This window comes from Hyperolius riggenbachi, chromosome 2 (genome assembly GCF_040937935.1).
Source record: "Hyperolius riggenbachi isolate aHypRig1 chromosome 2, aHypRig1.pri, whole genome shotgun sequence".
NCBI lineage: Eukaryota > Metazoa > Chordata > Amphibia > Anura > Hyperoliidae > Hyperolius > Hyperolius riggenbachi.
In genome coordinates this window covers 140,450,527-140,463,631 of record NC_090647.1, presented here as the reverse complement: position 1 = coordinate 140,463,631, position 13,105 = coordinate 140,450,527, and the positions used below count along the sequence as shown (strand labels likewise).

At 61.1% G+C, this 13,105-nt stretch overlaps 8 non-coding genes and 53 pseudogenes across 8 annotated transcripts; all 61 read right to left on the bottom strand.

Annotated features, from left to right (window-relative positions):
• Positions 1-78: 78 nt before the first annotated feature.
• On the bottom strand, positions 79-197 carry LOC137553653 (5S ribosomal RNA; annotated as a pseudogene).
• An 83-nt stretch (positions 198-280) lies between these two features.
• LOC137548140 (5S ribosomal RNA) lies at positions 281-399 on the bottom strand (annotated as a pseudogene).
• Positions 400-482: 83 nt separating this feature from the next.
• On the bottom strand, positions 483-601 carry LOC137557848 (5S ribosomal RNA; annotated as a pseudogene).
• Positions 602-684: 83 nt separating this feature from the next.
• LOC137548566 (5S ribosomal RNA) lies at positions 685-803 on the bottom strand (annotated as a pseudogene).
• An 83-nt stretch (positions 804-886) lies between these two features.
• Positions 887-1,005, bottom strand: LOC137550982 (5S ribosomal RNA; annotated as a pseudogene).
• An 84-nt stretch (positions 1,006-1,089) lies between these two features.
• Positions 1,090-1,208, bottom strand: LOC137553749 (5S ribosomal RNA; annotated as a pseudogene).
• An 83-nt stretch (positions 1,209-1,291) lies between these two features.
• Positions 1,292-1,410, bottom strand: LOC137559384 (5S ribosomal RNA; annotated as a pseudogene).
• An 83-nt stretch (positions 1,411-1,493) lies between these two features.
• Positions 1,494-1,612, bottom strand: LOC137556494 (5S ribosomal RNA). The gene has a single exon (XR_011029142.1). It is a non-coding gene; the product is annotated as a 5S ribosomal RNA (ribosomal RNA).
• An 83-nt stretch (positions 1,613-1,695) lies between these two features.
• On the bottom strand, positions 1,696-1,814 carry LOC137556482 (5S ribosomal RNA). The gene has a single exon (XR_011029131.1). It is a non-coding gene; the product is annotated as a 5S ribosomal RNA (ribosomal RNA).
• Positions 1,815-1,897: 83 nt separating this feature from the next.
• Positions 1,898-2,016, bottom strand: LOC137557847 (5S ribosomal RNA; annotated as a pseudogene).
• An 83-nt stretch (positions 2,017-2,099) lies between these two features.
• Positions 2,100-2,218, bottom strand: LOC137550639 (5S ribosomal RNA; annotated as a pseudogene).
• An 83-nt stretch (positions 2,219-2,301) lies between these two features.
• On the bottom strand, positions 2,302-2,420 carry LOC137548454 (5S ribosomal RNA; annotated as a pseudogene).
• Positions 2,421-2,504: 84 nt separating this feature from the next.
• Positions 2,505-2,623, bottom strand: LOC137559194 (5S ribosomal RNA; annotated as a pseudogene).
• Positions 2,624-2,706: 83 nt separating this feature from the next.
• Positions 2,707-2,825, bottom strand: LOC137550893 (5S ribosomal RNA; annotated as a pseudogene).
• A 275-nt stretch (positions 2,826-3,100) lies between these two features.
• Positions 3,101-3,219, bottom strand: LOC137549204 (5S ribosomal RNA; annotated as a pseudogene).
• Positions 3,220-3,302: 83 nt separating this feature from the next.
• LOC137556691 (5S ribosomal RNA) lies at positions 3,303-3,421 on the bottom strand. Its single transcript, XR_011029331.1, has one exon. It is a non-coding gene; the product is annotated as a 5S ribosomal RNA (ribosomal RNA).
• Positions 3,422-3,696: 275 nt separating this feature from the next.
• Positions 3,697-3,815, bottom strand: LOC137557751 (5S ribosomal RNA; annotated as a pseudogene).
• Positions 3,816-3,898: 83 nt separating this feature from the next.
• LOC137551390 (5S ribosomal RNA) lies at positions 3,899-4,017 on the bottom strand. Its single transcript, XR_011027018.1, has one exon. It is a non-coding gene; the product is annotated as a 5S ribosomal RNA (ribosomal RNA).
• Positions 4,018-4,100: 83 nt separating this feature from the next.
• LOC137549044 (5S ribosomal RNA) lies at positions 4,101-4,219 on the bottom strand (annotated as a pseudogene).
• Positions 4,220-4,302: 83 nt separating this feature from the next.
• On the bottom strand, positions 4,303-4,421 carry LOC137549240 (5S ribosomal RNA; annotated as a pseudogene).
• Positions 4,422-4,505: 84 nt separating this feature from the next.
• LOC137558605 (5S ribosomal RNA) lies at positions 4,506-4,624 on the bottom strand (annotated as a pseudogene).
• Positions 4,625-4,707: 83 nt separating this feature from the next.
• On the bottom strand, positions 4,708-4,826 carry LOC137548886 (5S ribosomal RNA; annotated as a pseudogene).
• Positions 4,827-4,909: 83 nt separating this feature from the next.
• On the bottom strand, positions 4,910-5,028 carry LOC137556937 (5S ribosomal RNA; annotated as a pseudogene).
• An 82-nt stretch (positions 5,029-5,110) lies between these two features.
• On the bottom strand, positions 5,111-5,229 carry LOC137547828 (5S ribosomal RNA; annotated as a pseudogene).
• Positions 5,230-5,313: 84 nt separating this feature from the next.
• LOC137549614 (5S ribosomal RNA) lies at positions 5,314-5,432 on the bottom strand (annotated as a pseudogene).
• An 83-nt stretch (positions 5,433-5,515) lies between these two features.
• On the bottom strand, positions 5,516-5,634 carry LOC137547590 (5S ribosomal RNA; annotated as a pseudogene).
• Positions 5,635-5,717: 83 nt separating this feature from the next.
• Positions 5,718-5,836, bottom strand: LOC137551384 (5S ribosomal RNA; annotated as a pseudogene).
• Positions 5,837-6,111: 275 nt separating this feature from the next.
• Positions 6,112-6,230, bottom strand: LOC137558899 (5S ribosomal RNA; annotated as a pseudogene).
• Positions 6,231-6,313: 83 nt separating this feature from the next.
• On the bottom strand, positions 6,314-6,432 carry LOC137547571 (5S ribosomal RNA; annotated as a pseudogene).
• Positions 6,433-6,516: 84 nt separating this feature from the next.
• On the bottom strand, positions 6,517-6,635 carry LOC137549341 (5S ribosomal RNA; annotated as a pseudogene).
• Positions 6,636-6,718: 83 nt separating this feature from the next.
• LOC137557713 (5S ribosomal RNA) lies at positions 6,719-6,837 on the bottom strand (annotated as a pseudogene).
• Positions 6,838-6,921: 84 nt separating this feature from the next.
• Positions 6,922-7,040, bottom strand: LOC137551427 (5S ribosomal RNA; annotated as a pseudogene).
• An 84-nt stretch (positions 7,041-7,124) lies between these two features.
• On the bottom strand, positions 7,125-7,243 carry LOC137551378 (5S ribosomal RNA). The gene has a single exon (XR_011027017.1). It is a non-coding gene; the product is annotated as a 5S ribosomal RNA (ribosomal RNA).
• Positions 7,244-7,326: 83 nt separating this feature from the next.
• On the bottom strand, positions 7,327-7,445 carry LOC137551367 (5S ribosomal RNA). Its single transcript, XR_011027016.1, has one exon. It is a non-coding gene; the product is annotated as a 5S ribosomal RNA (ribosomal RNA).
• An 83-nt stretch (positions 7,446-7,528) lies between these two features.
• On the bottom strand, positions 7,529-7,647 carry LOC137549430 (5S ribosomal RNA; annotated as a pseudogene).
• Positions 7,648-7,731: 84 nt separating this feature from the next.
• LOC137558604 (5S ribosomal RNA) lies at positions 7,732-7,850 on the bottom strand (annotated as a pseudogene).
• An 83-nt stretch (positions 7,851-7,933) lies between these two features.
• LOC137558510 (5S ribosomal RNA) lies at positions 7,934-8,052 on the bottom strand (annotated as a pseudogene).
• An 84-nt stretch (positions 8,053-8,136) lies between these two features.
• LOC137558358 (5S ribosomal RNA) lies at positions 8,137-8,255 on the bottom strand (annotated as a pseudogene).
• Positions 8,256-8,338: 83 nt separating this feature from the next.
• On the bottom strand, positions 8,339-8,457 carry LOC137558602 (5S ribosomal RNA; annotated as a pseudogene).
• An 83-nt stretch (positions 8,458-8,540) lies between these two features.
• On the bottom strand, positions 8,541-8,659 carry LOC137558357 (5S ribosomal RNA; annotated as a pseudogene).
• An 83-nt stretch (positions 8,660-8,742) lies between these two features.
• On the bottom strand, positions 8,743-8,861 carry LOC137559046 (5S ribosomal RNA; annotated as a pseudogene).
• An 82-nt stretch (positions 8,862-8,943) lies between these two features.
• LOC137547827 (5S ribosomal RNA) lies at positions 8,944-9,062 on the bottom strand (annotated as a pseudogene).
• An 84-nt stretch (positions 9,063-9,146) lies between these two features.
• LOC137549613 (5S ribosomal RNA) lies at positions 9,147-9,265 on the bottom strand (annotated as a pseudogene).
• An 83-nt stretch (positions 9,266-9,348) lies between these two features.
• On the bottom strand, positions 9,349-9,467 carry LOC137547589 (5S ribosomal RNA; annotated as a pseudogene).
• An 83-nt stretch (positions 9,468-9,550) lies between these two features.
• On the bottom strand, positions 9,551-9,669 carry LOC137551383 (5S ribosomal RNA; annotated as a pseudogene).
• A 275-nt stretch (positions 9,670-9,944) lies between these two features.
• On the bottom strand, positions 9,945-10,063 carry LOC137557265 (5S ribosomal RNA; annotated as a pseudogene).
• Positions 10,064-10,146: 83 nt separating this feature from the next.
• Positions 10,147-10,265, bottom strand: LOC137549340 (5S ribosomal RNA; annotated as a pseudogene).
• Positions 10,266-10,348: 83 nt separating this feature from the next.
• Positions 10,349-10,467, bottom strand: LOC137551356 (5S ribosomal RNA). The gene has a single exon (XR_011027015.1). It is a non-coding gene; the product is annotated as a 5S ribosomal RNA (ribosomal RNA).
• Positions 10,468-10,550: 83 nt separating this feature from the next.
• On the bottom strand, positions 10,551-10,669 carry LOC137551425 (5S ribosomal RNA; annotated as a pseudogene).
• An 83-nt stretch (positions 10,670-10,752) lies between these two features.
• LOC137557776 (5S ribosomal RNA) lies at positions 10,753-10,871 on the bottom strand (annotated as a pseudogene).
• Positions 10,872-10,953: 82 nt separating this feature from the next.
• Positions 10,954-11,072, bottom strand: LOC137548626 (5S ribosomal RNA). Its single transcript, XR_011026725.1, has one exon. It is a non-coding gene; the product is annotated as a 5S ribosomal RNA (ribosomal RNA).
• Positions 11,073-11,155: 83 nt separating this feature from the next.
• LOC137550738 (5S ribosomal RNA) lies at positions 11,156-11,274 on the bottom strand (annotated as a pseudogene).
• Positions 11,275-11,357: 83 nt separating this feature from the next.
• Positions 11,358-11,476, bottom strand: LOC137558601 (5S ribosomal RNA; annotated as a pseudogene).
• An 83-nt stretch (positions 11,477-11,559) lies between these two features.
• Positions 11,560-11,678, bottom strand: LOC137558507 (5S ribosomal RNA; annotated as a pseudogene).
• An 83-nt stretch (positions 11,679-11,761) lies between these two features.
• Positions 11,762-11,880, bottom strand: LOC137558600 (5S ribosomal RNA; annotated as a pseudogene).
• An 83-nt stretch (positions 11,881-11,963) lies between these two features.
• On the bottom strand, positions 11,964-12,082 carry LOC137558506 (5S ribosomal RNA; annotated as a pseudogene).
• An 83-nt stretch (positions 12,083-12,165) lies between these two features.
• Positions 12,166-12,284, bottom strand: LOC137559470 (5S ribosomal RNA; annotated as a pseudogene).
• Positions 12,285-12,367: 83 nt separating this feature from the next.
• On the bottom strand, positions 12,368-12,486 carry LOC137557918 (5S ribosomal RNA; annotated as a pseudogene).
• An 83-nt stretch (positions 12,487-12,569) lies between these two features.
• LOC137548004 (5S ribosomal RNA) lies at positions 12,570-12,688 on the bottom strand (annotated as a pseudogene).
• An 83-nt stretch (positions 12,689-12,771) lies between these two features.
• LOC137559044 (5S ribosomal RNA) lies at positions 12,772-12,890 on the bottom strand (annotated as a pseudogene).
• An 82-nt stretch (positions 12,891-12,972) lies between these two features.
• LOC137547826 (5S ribosomal RNA) lies at positions 12,973-13,091 on the bottom strand (annotated as a pseudogene).
• Between the last annotated feature and the right edge of the window lie 14 nt (positions 13,092-13,105).

Genomic DNA, 13,105 nt, shown 5'->3' with positions numbered 1-13,105 from the left:
CCAAGGCACCGTTCCGCCGCCTTGAAGGTGAGGCTTCCCACGCGTGCTCATAGCCATTGGGCCTCAAACCCAAAAAAACGCCTGCAGCACCTGGGGTTCACAGCCGGTCTCCCATGCAGCTACTAACAAGGCCTGAAGCCGCTTGGCTTCCGCGATGTGACGAGAGCGGGCGCTTTCGGCTTAGTGTGGCCGCAGGCAACCTCTAAGGCGCCGTTCCGGCGCCTTGAAGGTGAGGCTTCCCACGCGTGCTCATAGCCATTGGGCCTCAAACCCAAAAAAACGCCTGCAGCACCTGGGGTTCACAGCCAGTCTCCCATGCAGCTACTAACCAGGCCTGAAGCCGCTTAGCTTCCGCAATCTGATGAGAGCGGGCGCTTCCGGCTTAGTGTGGCCGCAGGCAACCTCCAGGGAGCCGTTCCGGCGCCATGAAGGTGAGGCTTCCCACGCGTGCTCATAGCCATTGGGCCTCAAACCCAAAAAAACGCCTGCAGCACCTGGGGTTCACAGCCGGTCTCCCATGCAGCTACTAACCAGGCCTGAAGCCGCTTAGCTTCCGCGATCTGACGAGAGCGGGCGCTTTCGGCTTAGTGTGGCCGCAGGAAACCTCCAAGGCGCCGTTCCGGCGCCTTGAAGGTGAGGCTTCCCACGCGTGCTCATAGCCATTGGGCCTCAAACCCAAAAAAACGCCTGCAGCACCTGGGGTTCACAGCCGGTCTCCCATGCAGCTACTAACCAGGCCTGAAGCCACTTAGCTTCCGCGATCTGACGAGAGCGGGCGCTTTCGGTTTAGTGTGGCCGCAGGCAACCTCCAAGGCGCCGTTCCGGCGCCTTGAAGGTGAGGCTTCCCACGCGTGCTCATAGCCATTGGGCCTCAAACCCAAAAAAACACCTGCAGCACCTGGGGTTCACAGCCGGCCTCCCATGCAGCTACTAACCAGGGCTGAAGCCGCTTAGCTTCCGCGATCTGACGAGAGCGGGCGCTTTCGGCTTAGTGTGGCCGCAGGCAACCTCCAGGGCGCCGTTCCGGCTCCTTGAAGGTGAGGCTTCCCACGCGTGCTCATAGCCATTGGGCCTCAAACCCAAAAAAAACACCTGCAGCACCTGGGGTTCACAGCCGGTCTCCCATGCAGCTACTAACCACGCCTGCAGCCACTTAGCTTCCGCGATCTGACAAGAGCGGGCGCTTTCGGCTTAGTGTGGCCGCAGGCAACCTCCAAGGCGCCGTTCCGGCGCCTTGAAGGTGAGGCTTCCCACGCATGCTCATAGCCATTGGGCCTCAAACCCAAAAAAACGCCTGCAGCACCTGGGGTTCACAGCCGGTCTCCCATGCAGCTACTAACCAGACCTGAAGCCGCTTAGCTTCCGCGATCTGACGAGAGCGGGCGCTTTCGGCTAAGTGTGGCCGCAGGCAACCTCCAAGGCGCCGTTCCGGCGCCTTGAAGGTGAGGCTTCCCACGCGTGCTCATAGCCATTGGGCCTCAAACCCAAAAAAATGCCTGCAGCACCTGGGGTTCACAGCCGGTCTCCCATGCAGCTACTAACCAGGCCTGAAGCCGCTTAGCTTCCGCGATCTGACGAGAGCGGGCGCTTTCGGCTTAGTGTGGCCGCAGGCAACCTCCAAGGCGCCGTTCCGGCGCCTTGAAGGTGAGGCTTCCCACGCGTGCTCATAGCCATTGGGCCTCAAACCCAAAAAAATGCCTGCAGCACCTGGGGTTCACAGCCGGTCTCCCATGCAGCTACTAACCAGGCCTGAAGCCGCTTAGCTTCCGCGATCTGACGAGAGCGGGCGCTTTCGGCTTAGTGTGGCCGCAGGCAACATCCAAGGCGCCGTTCCGGCGCCTTGAAGGTGAGGCTTCCCACGCGTGCTCATAGCCATTGGGCCTCAAACCCAAAAAAACGCCTGCAGCACCTGGGGTTCACAGCCGGTCTCCCATGCAGCTACTAACCAGGCCTGAAGCCGCTTAGCTTCCGCGATCTGACGAGAGCGGGCGCTTTCGGCTTAGTGTGGCCGCAGGAAACCTCCAGGGCGCCGTTCCGGCGCCTTGAAGGTGAGGCTTCCCACGCGTGCTCATAGCCATTGGGCCTCAAACCCAAAAAAACGCCTGCAGCACCTGGGGTTCACAGCCGGTCTCCAATGCAGCTACTAACCAGGCCTGAAGCCGCTTAGCTTCCGCGATCTGACGAGAGCGGGCGCTTTCGGCTTAGTGTGGCCGCAGGAAACCTCCAGGGCGCCGTTCCGGCGCCTTGAAGGTGAGGCTTCCCACGCGTGCTCATAGCCATTGGGCCTCAAACCCAAAAAAACACCTGCAGCACCTGGGGTTCACAGCCAGTCTCCCATGCAGCTACTAACCAGGCCTGAAGCCGCTTAGCTTCCGCGATCTGACGAGAGCGGGCGCTTTCGGCTTAGTGTGGCCGCAGGAAACCTCCAGGGCGCCGTTCCGGCGCCTTGAAGGTGAGGCTTCCCACGCGTGCTCATAGCCATTGGGCCTCAAACCCAAAAAAAACGCCTGCAGCACCTGGGGTTCACAGCCGGTCTCCCAAGCAGCTACTAACCAGGCCTGAAGCCGCTTGGCTTCCGCGATCTGACGAGAGCGGGCGCTTTCGGCTTAGTGTGGCCGCAGGCAACCTCCAAGGTGCCGTTCCGGCGCCTTGAAGGTGAGGCTTCCCACGCGTGCTCATAGCCATTGGGCATCAAACCCAAAAAAACACCTGCAGCAACTGGGGTTCACAGCCGGTCTCCCATGCAGCTACTAACCAGGCCTGAAGCCGCTTAGCTTCCGCGATCTGACGAGAGCGGGCGCTTTCGGCTTAGTGTGGCCGCAAGCAACCTCCAAGGCGCCGTACCGGCACCTTGAAGGTGAGGCTTCGCACGCGTGCTCATAGCCATTGGGCCTCAAACCCAAAAAAACGCCTGCAGCACCTGGGGTTCACAGCCGGTCTCCCATGCAGCTACTAACCAGGCCTGAAGCCGCTTAGCTTCCGCGATCTGACGCTTTCGGCTTAGTGTGGCCGCAGGCAACCTCCAGGGCGACGTTCCGGCGCCTTGAAGGTGAGGCTTCCCACGCGTGCTCATAGCCATTGGGCCTCAAACCCAAAAAAACACCTGCAGCACCTGGGGTTCACAGCCGGTCTCCCATGCAGCTACTAACCAGGCCTGAAGCCGCTTAGCTTCCACGATCTGACGAGAGCGGGCGCTTTCGGCTTAGTGTGGCCACAGGCAACCTCCAGGGCGCCGTTCCGGCGCCTTGAAGGTGAGGCTTCCCACACGTGCTCATAGCCATTGGGCCTCAAACCCAAAAAAACACCTGCAGCACCTGGGGTTCACAGCCGGTCTCCCATGCAGCTACTAACCAGGCCTGAAGCCGCTTAGCTTCCGCGATCTGATGAGAGCGGGCGCTTTCGGCTTAGTGTGGCCGCAGGCAACCTCCAAGGCGCCGTTCCGGCGCCTTGAAGGTGAGGCTTCCCATGCGTGCTCATAGCCATTGGGCCTCAAACCCAAAAAAACGCCTGCAACACCTGGGGTTCACAGCCGGTCTCCCATGCAGCTACTAACCAGGCCTGAAGCCGCTTAGCTTCCGCGATCTGACGCTTTCGGCTTAGTGTGGCCACAGGCAACCTCCAGGGCGCCGTTTCGGTGCCTTGAAGGTGAGGCTTTCCACGCGTGCTCATAGCCATTGGGTCTCAAACCCAAAAAAACGCCTGCAGCACCTGGGGTTCACAGCCGGTCTCCCATGCAGCTACTAACCAGGCCTGAAGCCGCTTAGCTTCCGCGATCTGACGAGAGCGGGCGCTTTCGGCTTAGTGTGGCCGCTGGCAACCTCCAGGGCGCCGTTCCGGCGCCTTGAAGGTGAGGCTTCCCACGCGTGCTCATAGCCATTGGGCCTCAAACCCAAAAAAACGCCTGCAGCACCTGGGGTTCACAGCCGGTCTCCCATGCAGCTACTAACCAGGCCTGAAGCCGCTTAGCTTCCGCGATCTGACGAGAGCGGGCGCTTTCGGCTTAGTGTGGCCGCAGGCAACCTCCAGGGCGCCGTTCCGGCGCCTTGAAGGTGAGGTTTCCCACGCGTGCTCATAGCCATTTGGTCTCAAACCCAAAAAAACGCCTGCAGCACCTGGGGTTCACAGCCGGTCTCCCATGCAGCTACTAACCAGCCCTGAAGCCGCTTAGCTTCCGCGATCTGACGAGAGCGGGCGCTTTCGGCTTAGTGTGGCCGCAGGCAACCTCTAGGGCGCCGTTCCGGCTCCTTGAAGGTGAGGCTTCCCACGCGTGCTCATAGCCATTGGGCCTCAAACCCAAAAAAACACCTGCAGCACCTGGGGTTCACAGCCGGTCTCCCATGCAGCTACTAACCAGGCCTGAAGCCGCCTAGCTTCCGCGATCTGACGAGAGCGGGCGCTTTCGGCTTAGTGTGGCCGCAGGCAACCTCCAGGGCGCGGTTCCGGCGCCTTGAAGGTGAGGCTTCCCACGCGTGCTCATAGCCATTGGGTCTCAAACCCAAAAAAAACGCCTGCAGCACCTGGGGTTCACAGCCGGTCTCCCATGCAGCTACTAACCAGGCCTGAAGCCGCTTAGCTTCCACGATCTGACGAGAGCGGGCGCTTTCGGCTTAGTGTGGCCGCAGGCAACCTCCAGGGCGCCGTTCCGGCGCCTTGAAGGTGAGGCTTCCCACGCGTGCTCATAGCCATTGGGCCTCAAACCCAAAAAAACGCCTGCAGCACCTGGGGTTCACAGCCAGTCTCCCATGCAGCTACTAACCAGGCCTGAAGCCGCTTAGCTTCCACGATCTGACGAGAGCGGGCGCTTTCGGCTTAGTGTGGCCGCAGGCTACCTCCAAGGCGCCGTTCCGGCGCCTTGAAGGTGAGGCTTCCCACGCGTGCTCATAGCCATTGGGCCTCAAACCCAAAAAAACGCCTGCAGCACCTGGGGTTCACAGCCGGTCTCCCATGCAGCTACTAACCAGGCCTGAAGCCGCTTAGCTTCCGCGATCTGACGAGAGCGGGCGCTTTCGGCTTAGTGTGGCCACAGGCAACCTCCAAGGCGCCGTTTCGGCGCCTTGAAGGTGAGGCTTCCCACGCGTGCTCATAGCCATTGGGCCTCAAACCCAAAAAACGCCTGCAGCACCTGGGGTTTACAGCCGGTGTCCCATGCAGCTACTAACCAGGCCTGAAGCCGCTTAGCTTCCGCGATCAGACGAGAGCGGGCGCTTTCGGCTTAGTGTGGCCGCAGGCAACCTCCAGGGCGCCGTTCCGGCGCCTTGAAGGTGAGGCTTCCCACGCGTGCTCATAGCCATTGGGTCTCAAACCCAAAAAAAACGCCTGCAGCACCTGGGGTTCACAGCCGGTCTCCCATGCAGCTACTAAACAGGCCTGAAGCCGCTTAGCTTCCGCGATCTGACGAGAGTGGGCGCTTTCGGCTTAGTGTGGCCGCAGGCAACCTCCATGGCGCCGTTCCGGCGCCTTGAAGGTGAGGCTTCCCACGCGCGCTCATAGACATTGGGCCTCAAACCCAAAAAAACACCTGCAGCACCTGGGGTTCACAGCCGGTCTCCCATGCAGCTACTAACCAGGCCTGAAGCCGCTTAGCTTCCGCGATCTGACGAGAGCAGGCGCTTTCGGCTTAGTGTGGCCGCAGGCAACCTCCAAGGCGCCGTTCCGGCGCCTTGAAGGTGAGGCTTCCCACGCGTGCTCATAGCCATTGGGCCTCAAACCCAAAAAAACGCCTGCAGCACCTGGGGTTCACAGCCAGTCTCCCATGCAGCTACTAACCAGGCCTGAAGCCGCTTAGCTTCCGCGATCTGACGAGAGCGGGCGCTTTCGGCTGACTGTGGCCGCAGGCAACCTCCAGGGCGCCGTTCCGGCGCCTTGAAGGTGAGGCTTTCTACGCGTGCTCATAGCCATTGGGTCTCAAACCCAAAAAAACGCCTGCAGCACCTGGGGTTCACAGCCGGTCTCCCATGCAGCTACTAACCAGGCCTGAAGCCGCTTAGCTTCCGCGATCTGACGCTTTCGGCTTAGTGTGGCCGCAGGCAACCTCCAGGGCGCCGTTCCGGCGCCTTGAAGGTGAGGCTTCCCACGCGTGCTCATAGCCATTGGGCCTCAAACCCAAAAAAACACCTGCAGCACCTGGGGTTCACAGCCGGTCTCCCATGCAGCTACTAACCAGGCCTGAAGCCGCTTAGCTTCCGCGATCTGACGAGAGCGGGCGCTTTCGGCTTAGTGTGGCCACAGGCAACCTCCAGGGCGCCGTTCCGGCGCCTTGAAGGTGAGGCTTCCCACGCGTGCTCATAGCCATTGGGCCTCAAACCCAAAAAAACACCTGCAGCACCTGGGGTTCACAGCCGGTCTCCCATGCAGCTACTAACCAGGCCTGAAGCTGCTTAGCTTCCGCGATCTGATGAGAGCGGGCGCTTTCGGCTTAGTGTGGCCGCAGGCAACCTCCAAGGCGCCGTTGCGGCGCCTTGAAGGTGAGGCTTCCCATGCGTGCTCATAGCCATTGGGCCTCAAACCCAAAAAAAACGCCTGCAACACCTGGGGTTCACAGCCGGTCTCCCATGCAGCTACTAACCAGGCCTGAAGCCGCTTAGCTTCCGCGATCTGACGAGAGCAGGCGCTTTCGGCTTAGTGTGGCCGCAGGAAACCTCCAGGGCGCCGTTCCGGTGCCTTGAAGGTGAGGCTTCCCACGCGTGCTCATAGCCATTGGGTCTCAAACCCAAAAAAACACCTGCAGCACCTGGGGTTCACAGCCGGTCTCCCATGCAGCTACTAACCAGGCCTGAAGCCGCTTAGCTTCCGCGATCTGACGAGAGCGGGCGCTTTCGGCTTAGTGTGGCTGCAGGCAACCTCCAGGGCGCCGTTCCGGCGCCTTGAAGGTGAGGCTTCCCACGCGTGCTCATAGCCATTGGGCCTCAAACCCAAAAAAAACGCCTGCAGCACCTGGGGTTCACAGCCGGTCTCCCATGCAGCTACTAACCAGGCCTGAAGCCGCTTAGCTTCCGCGATCTGACAAGAGCAGGCGCTTTTGGCTTAGTGTGGCCGCAGGCAACCTCCAAGTCGCCGTTCCGGCGCCTTGAAGGTGAGGCTTCCCACGCGTGCTCATAGCCATTGGGCCTCAAACCCAAAAAAAACGCCTGCAGCACCTGGGGTTCACAGCCGGTCTCCCATGCAGCTACTAACCAGGCCTGAAGCCGCTTAGCTTCCGCGATCTGACGAGAGCGGGCGCTTTCGGCTTAGTGTGGCCGCAGGCAACCTCCAGGGCGCCGTTCCGGCGCCTTGAAGGTGAGGTTTCCCACGCGTGCTCATAGCCATTGGGTCTCAAACCCAAAAAAACGCCTGCAGCACCTGGGGTTCACAGCCGGTCTCCCATGCAGCTACTAACCAGGCCTGAAGCCGCTTAGCTTCCGCGATCTGACGAGAGCGGGCGCTTTCGGCTTAGTGTGGCCGCAGGCAACCTCCAGGGCGCCGTTCCGGCGCCTTGAAGGTGAGGCTTCCCACGCGTGCTCATAGCCATTGGGCCTCAAACCCAAAAAAACACCTGCAGCACCTGGGGTTCACAGCCGGTCTCCCATGCAGCTACTAACCAGGCCTGAAACCGCCTAGCTTCCGCGATCTGACGAGAGCGGGCGCTTTCGGCTTAGTGTGGCCGCAGGTAACCTCCAGGGCGCCGTTCCGGCGCCTTGAAGGTGAGGCTTCCCACGCGTGCTCATAGCCATTGGGTCTCAAACCCAAAAAAAACGCCTGCAGCACCTGGGGTTCACAGCCGGTCTCCCATGCAGCTACTAACCAGGCCTGAAGCCGCTTAGCTTCCACGATCTGACGAGAGCGGGCGCTTTCGGCTTAGTGTGGCCGCAGGCAACCTCCAGGGCGCCGTTCCGGCGCCTTGAAGGTGAGGCTTCCCACGCGTGCTCATAGCCATTGGGCCTCAAACCCAAAAAAACGCCTGCAGCACCTGGGGTTCACAGCCGGTCTCCCATGCAGCTACGAACCAGGCCTGAAGCCGCTTAGCTTCCGCGATCTGACGAGAGCGGGCGCTTTCGGCTTAGTGTGGCCGCAGGCTACCTCCAAGGCGCCGTTCCGGCGCCTTGAAGGTGAGGCTTCCCACGCGTGCTCATAGCCATTGGGCCTCAAACCCAAAAAAAACGCCTGCAGCACCTGGGGTTCACAGCCAGTCTCCCATGCAGCTACTAACCAGGCCTGAAGCCGCTTAGCTTCCGCGATCTGACGAGAGCGGGCGCTTTCGGCTTAGTGTGGCCGCAGGCAACCTCCAAGGCGCCGTTCCGGCGCCTTGAAGGTGAGGCTTCCCACGCGTGCTCATAGCCATTGGGTCTCAAACCCAAAAAAACGCCTGCAGCACCTGGGGTTCACAGCCGGTCTCCCATGCAGCTACTAACCAGGCCTGAAGCCGCTTAGCTTCCACGATCTGACGAGAGCGGGCGCTTTCGGCTTAGTGTGGCCGCAGGCAACCTCCAGGGCGCCGTTCCGGCGCCTTGAAGGTGAGGCTTCCCACGCGTGCTCATAGCCATTGGGCCTCAAACCCAAAAAAACGCCTGCAGCACCTGGGGTTCACAGCCAGTCTCCCATGCAGCTACTAACCAGGCCTGAAGCCGCTTAGCTTCCGCGATCTGACGAGAGCGGGCGCTTTCGGCTTAGTGTGGCCGCAGGCTACCTCCAAGGCGCCGTTCCGGCGCCTTGAAGGTGAGGCTTCCCACGCGTGCTCATAGCCATTGGGCCTCAAACCCAAAAAAACGCCTGCAGCGCCTGGGGTTCACAGCCGGTCTCCCATGCAGCTACTAACCAGGCCTGAAGCCGCTTAGCTTCCGCGATCTGACGAGAGCGGGCGCTTTCGGCTTAGTGTGGCCACAGGCAACCTCCAAGGCGCCGTTTCGGCGCCTTGAAGGTGAGGCTTCCCATGCGTGCTCATAGCCATTGGGCCTCAAACCCAAAAAACGCCTGCAGCACCTGGGGTTTACAGCCGGTGTCCCATGCAGCTACTAACCAGGCCTGAAGCCGCTTAGCTTCCGCGATCAGACGAGAGCGGGCGCTTTCGGCTTAGTGTGGCCGCAGGCAACCTCCAGGGCGCCGTTCCGGCGCCTTGAAGGTGAGGCTTCCCACGCGTGCTCATAGCCATTGGGTCTCAAACCCAAAAAAAACGCCTGCAGCACCTGGGGTTCACAGCCGGTCTCCCATGCAGCTACTAAACAGGCCTGAAGCCGCTTAGCTTCCGCGATCTGACGAGAGTGGGCGCTTTCGGCTTAGTGTGGCCGCAGGCAACCTCCATGGCGCCGTTCCGGCGCCTTGAAGGTGAGGCTTCCCACGCGCGCTCATAGACATTGGGCCTCAAACCCAAAAAAACACCTGCAGCACCTGGGGTTCACAGCCGGTCTCCCATGCAGCTACTAACCAGGCCTGAAGCCGCTTAGCTTCCGCGATCTGACGAGAGCAGGCGCTTTCGGCTTAGTGTGGCCGCAGGCAACCTCCAAGGCGCCGTTCCGGCGCCTTGAAGGTGAGGCTTTCCACGCGTGCTCATAGCCATTGGGCCTCAAACCCAAAAAAACGCCTGCAGCACCTGGGGTTCACAGCCAGTCTCCCATGCAGCTACTAACCAGGCCTGAAGCCGCTTAGCTTCCGCGATCTGACGAGAGCGGGCGCTTTCGGCTGACTGTGGCCGCAGGCAACCTCCAGGGCGCCGTTCCGGCGCCTTGAAGGTGAGGCTTTCTACGCGTGCTCATAGCCATTGGGTCTCAAACCCAAAAAAACGCCTGCAGCACCTGGGGTTCACAGCCGGTCTCCCATGCAGCTACTAACCAGGCCTGAAGCCGCTTAGCTTCCGCGATCTGACGCTTTCGGCTTAGTGTGGCCGCAGGCAACCTCCAGGGCGCCGTTCCGGCGCCTTGAAGGTGAGGCTTCCCACGCGTGCTCATAGCCATTGGGCCTCAAACCCAAAAAAACACCTGCAGCACCTGGGGTTCACAGCCGGTCTCCCATGCAGCTACTAACCAGGCCTGAAGCCGCTTAGCTTCCGCGATCTGACGAGAGCGGGCGCTTTCGGCTTAGTGTGGCCGCAGGCAACCTCCAAGGCGCCGTTGCGGCGCCTTGAAGGTGAGGCTTCCCATGCGTGCTCATAGCCATTGGGCCTCAAACCCAAAAAAACGCCTGCAACACCTGGGGTTCACAGCCGGTCTCCCATGCAGCTACTAACCAGGCCTGAAGCCGCTTAGCTTCCGCGATCTGACGAGAGCAGGCGCTTTCGGCTTAGTGTGGCCGCAGGAAACCTCCAGGGCGCCGTTCCGGTGCCTTGAAGGTGAGGCTTCCCACGCGTGCTCATAGCCATTGGGTCTCAAACCCAAAAAAACGCCTGCAGCACCTGGGGTTCACAGCCGGTCTCCCATGCAGCTACTAACCAGGCCTGAAGCCGCTTAGCTTCCGCGATCTGACGAGAGCGGGCGCTTTCGGCTTAGTGTGGCCGCAGGCAACCTCCAGGGCGCCGTTCCGGCGCCTTGAAGGTGAGGCTTCCCACGCGTGCTCATAGCCATTGGGCCTCAAACCCAAAAAAACGCCTGCAGCACCTGGGGTTCACAGCCGGTCTCCCATGCAGCTACTAACCAGGCCTGAAGCCGCTTAGCTTCCGCGATCTGACAAGAGCAGGCGCTTTTGGCTTAGTGTGGCCGCAGGCAACCTCCAAGTCGCCGTTCCGGCGCCTTGAAGGTGAGGCTTCCCACGCGTGCTCATAGCCATTGGGCCTCAAACCCAAAAAAACGCCTGCAGCACCTGGGGTTCACAGCCGGTCTCCCATGCAGCTACTAACCAGGCCTGAAGCCGCTTAGCTTCCGCGATCTGACGAGAGCAGGCGCTTTCGGCTTAGTGTGGCCGCAGGCAACCTCCAGGGCGCCGTTCCGGCGCCTTGAAGGTGAGGTTTCCCACGCGTGCTCATAGCCATTGGGTCTCAAACCCAAAAAAAGCCTGCAGCACCTGGGGTTCACAGCCGGTCTCCCATGCAGCTACTAACCAGGCCTGAAGCCGCTTAGCTTCCGCGATCTGACGAGAGCGGGCGCTTTCGGCTTAGTGTGGCCGCAGGCAACCTCCAGGGCGCCGTTCCGGCGCCTTGAAGGTGAGGCTTCCCACGCGTGCTCATAGCCATTGGGCCTCAAACCCAAAAAAACACCTGCAGCACCTGGGGTTCACAGCCGGTCTCCCATGCAGCTACTAACCAGGCCTGAAACCGCCTAGCTTCCGCGATCTGACGAGAGCGGGCGCTTTCGGCTTAGTGTGGCCGCAGGCAACCTCCAGGGCGCCGTTCCGGCGCCTTGAAGGTGAGGCTTCCCACGCGTGCTCATAGCCATTGGGTCTCAAACCCAAAAAAACGCCTGCAGCACCTGGGGTTCACAGCCGGTCTCCCATGCAGCTACTAACCAGGCCTGAAGCCGCTTAGCTTCCACGATCTGACGAGAGCGGGCGCTTTCGGCTTAGTGTGGCCGCAGGCAACCTCCAGGGCGCCGTTCCGGCGCCTTGAAGGTGAGGCTTCCCACGCGTGCTCATAGCCATTGGGCCTCAAACCCAAAAAAACGCCTGCAGCACCTGGGGTTCACAGCCGGTCTCCCATGCAGCTACGAACCAGGCCTGAAGCCGCTTAGCTTCCGCGATCTGACGAGAGCGGGCGCTTTCGGCTTAGTGTGGCCGCAGGCTACCTCCAAGGCGCCGTTCCGGCGCCTTGAAGGTGAGGCTTCCCACGCGTGCTCATAGCCATTGGGCCTCAAACCCAAAAAAACGCCTGCAGCACCTGGGGTTCACAGCCGGTCTCCCATGCAGCTACTAACCAGGCCTGAAGCCGCTTAGCTTCCACGATCTGACGAGAGCGGGCGCTTTCGGCTTAGTGTGGCCGCAGGCAACCTCCAGGGCGCCGTTCCGGCGCCTTGAAGGTGAGGCTTCCCACGCGTGCTCATAGCCATTGGGCCTCAAACCCAAAAAAACGCCTGCAGCACCTGGGGTTCACAGCCGGTCTCCCATGCAGCTACGAACCAGGCCTGAAGCCGCTTAGCTTCCGCGATCTGACGAGAGCGGGCGCTTTCGGCTTAGTGTGGCCGCAGGCTACCTCCAAGGCGCCGTTCCGGCGCCTTGAAGGTGAGGCTTCCCACGCGTGCTCATAGCCATTGGGCCTCAAACCCAAAAAAACGCCTGCAGCACCTGGGGTTCACAGCCAGTCTCCCATGCAGCTACTTACCAGGCCTGAAGCCGCTTAGCTTCCGCGATCTGACGAGAGCGGGCGCTTTCGGCTTAGTGTGGCCGCAGGCAACCTCCAAGGCGCCGTTCCGGCGCCTTGAAGGTGAGGCTTCCCACGCGTGCTCATAGCCATTGGGTCTCAAACCCAAAAAAATGCCTGCAGCACCTGGGGTTCACAGCCGGTCTCCCATGCAGCTACTAACCAGGCCTGAAGCCGCTTAGCTTCCACGATCTGACGAGAGCGGGCGCTTTCGGCTTAGTGTGGCCGCAGGCAACCTCCAGGGCGCCGTTCCGGCGCCTTGAAGGTGAGGCTTCCCACGCGTGCTCATAGCCATTGGGCCTCAAACCCAAAAAAACGCCTGCAGCACCTGGGGTTCACAGCCAGTCTCCCATGCAGCTACTAACCAGGCCTGAAGCCGCTTAGCTTCCGCGATCTGACGAGAGCGGGCACTTTCGGCTTAGTGTGGCCGCAGGCTACCTCCAAGGCGCCGTTCCGGCGCCTTGAAGGTGAGGCTTCCCACGCGTGCTCATAGCCATTGGGCCTCAAACCCAAAAAAACGCCTGCAGCGCCTGGGGTTCACAGCCGGTCTCCCATGCAGCTACTAACCAGGCCTGAAGCCGCTTAGCTTCCGCGATCTGACGAGAGCGGGCGCTTTCGGCTTAGTGTGGCCACAGGCAACCTCCAAGGCGCCGTTTCGGCGCCTTGAAGGTGAGGCTTCCCACGCGTGCTCATAGCCATTGGGCCTCAAACCCAAAAAACGCCTGCAGCACCTGGGGTTTACAGCCGGTGTCCCATGCAGCTACTAACCAGGCCTGAAGCCGCTTAGCTTCCGCGATCAGACGAGAGCGGGCGCTTTCGGCTTAGTGTGGCCGCAGGCAACCTCCAGGGCGC